Source organism: Gymnoscopelus braueri, assembly GCF_963280865.1.
Source record: "Gymnoscopelus braueri genome assembly, chromosome: 9".
NCBI classification, from domain to species: domain Eukaryota; kingdom Metazoa; phylum Chordata; class Actinopteri; order Myctophiformes; family Myctophidae; genus Gymnoscopelus; species Gymnoscopelus braueri.
This window is the reverse complement of record NC_137610.1, coordinates 14,277,128-14,279,627: the sequence shown is the minus strand read 5'-3', so window position 1 is coordinate 14,279,627 and position 2,500 is coordinate 14,277,128. Positions and strand designations below refer to the sequence as shown.

Sequence of the window (2,500 nt, the reverse complement as noted above, 5' to 3'; positions counted from 1 at the left end):
AGAAAGAGGGAGAGAGAGCGCCTGGGAGGGAGAGAGTTAGCCTTGTGCTAAGGCAGGACCCCTCACGCCCTGCCATTCTCTGGCCCTCGCCAGCTAACAGCTAACCTGTGGAATACCGCAAGACCAGCACTATACCATCACTGACTGCAACTACTAACCCTGTGATTGACCTCGGCTAACCTCACTAGCCTGCTAGCATTGGGACTCACTTTTCTTTTCAACTCTGTGGATTAACCCTGTGAGAGCCTGCCGCTAACCCCTCTGCAGCGACACTGGATGCACCTGCATCTAATAGACAGGCCTCTATAACCCCAGCCTGCTGTGTCTAACCCAAGCTAACGCTGCTACTGCCTTGGCCAACCAGCTATGGCCAGCGTGGCCCTTTCTCTCACCCTGCTCCTTACATACAGCTTGGGACAGGTGCACTCACAGGTAAGACTTCCCATCCAGCATATTCATGCATGTGGATGCTACACGCAGAGGCGCACGTAAATGCTGAAATGTGTACTTGTACACGCTCAGAGGTCAGACTACACTCTTATCTTGCATACTTGTGCAGCTGTGGTTGCACTGCAGATATTTAAAATGCATTGCAACATGGTGTAGACAGGATCCACATCCATTACAGAAGCAGTTAGGTTTTTGCGTGCTGTAAATCTGAGAAGCGTTAAGGAATGATGCGTTGTCAGTCCTACTTCTGTCTGAGATGTAGGAAAATACCCACACTGGGCATTTACAATAGTAATCATATAATTTGCATGTTTAAAATTTCAACTTTGGACACTTTGGACACTTGATATTCAATCAATCAATCTAAAATTACGTTTGTGAATGTTGACTCCTGGGGTCCAAAATATAAGTATTTTCAAATATGTATATAATTAATATTAATATATATTTTAAAACATGCCTACAGGTATGTGAAACGTATTATTATCTCCGTTGGTGTGTGGCTGTATAAGGAGTCAGTCTGCCCGTCGGTCTAGTAGACATTACTCCAACACTTTTGTCCTAGACAGGTTATCTCGAAAACTACTTGCATTCACGCTCCCTGGAGGATAAACACTACTGATTTGAGGCCAAAATGTCGAACCTCTGTGCACAAGATGTCTCATAATCGAATGGGCGGACTGCCACGGCACTTGGTCCGTCCAACATTTTGGTCCCAAATGAAATGTGTCGTAAACAACTACCAGGGGTGTGAGGAGCAGCACGACCTCTTGTGGCAGCTGGTGGGGCTTTTAGACTGTAGACTTGTTTCCATTAACGGACTCCACTCTGACAGGTGAGATTCAAACGCATAGTAACTAGGTACCGTAGCTGCAGGTAGCATAGCATTTATGTCTTCCGGCTCCATTCCTCACGCTGCTTCTCATGCTTAACCCATTAAGACCTGAGGCCGATTCTAAAAATGGCTTCTAAATCCCAAGGGTTTTCTGAAAAAAACGTATCTTGCTATATCGGTGTCTAGGACCTCCAATATTATATGTGTTTGGCCACCAACCCCCCATATAGAAATATTTTGTTCCAGGGACCCCAGAAGCAAACATTTGAGTTAAAAATGTTTGCTTTAAAATAATGTATATTCAAAGATTTGCACAAAGTTTCACGATCTTTCAAAAATAGCAGATCTACAAGCTCGTATAGCGTGGCACAAAGTGACGCACTATGAGCTTGTATATCTGCTATTTTTGAATAGCCAAAGTATTAAATTATGGTTAAAGTGGTTACACAGATGCTTTCCCGCTTTTAATGATATAAGAGGAGAATATTCTAGCTCTAGGAAAGACAAGGGGAACTCCTTCTGTTATTGTACCACAGCATTGTGGAACCACTGCTTATGCAGTACATTATGCTAACAACATTCAACATTATGTTATTTAAATCTGTTATGCATTTCACAAAGCAATACATCATCTGACCACCCCCTCCATAACCACTGGGACTCTGTATTCTACGTACGGTGCACTTCGAGAACTGTTTTGTGCCATACAGCTTCCATTCATCAAAGGCATAGTCTGTGGAGCGAGACTTATGCAATGGTTTTGCTTTGTTATTGTTATTTTGCCTTTTGTGTACCCATCTAACATATGGGGCTACATGTTTGTAACATGCTTTCTCTATTTACTGTCTTGCAATAGTTGACCATACAAGTATGCAGGCTGGGAAAAGCATGTCCTCTCTGAGGGCAATAAACATCTAATCTAATCCAATCCAATGATGGTGAAGCTTCAACTTTATCTCAGGGTCTGACTTCAGAAAACTCTGTCTGTGTGGTATTAGGGTTATATTAGAAGTACATTTCACTTAGCTGTACTGTATATTAGGCCTGACCTCGATTATTCGAATAGTCGACTAATCAGTCGAGGCGTGTCTGAGTCGACTGCCAAACTCTTAGTCGAATTAAAAATTGAAAATTAAATGTTTTTAATTCTTTATATTTTATATATATTCGACTGAGATATTGGCCTAGTTTGTTATATTAATTAACTAATAGTTT

At 42.0% G+C, this 2,500-nt stretch overlaps 1 protein-coding gene across 1 annotated transcript in view; it reads left to right on the top strand.

Moving 5' to 3' along the window:
- Nucleotides 1-2,500, top strand: part of ptprq (protein tyrosine phosphatase receptor type Q) — a gene marked incomplete at its 5' end in the record, with an annotated part of 76,310 nt that overhangs the window by 19,389 nt on the left and 54,421 nt on the right. The gene's annotated exons all lie outside the window — the stretch shown is intronic.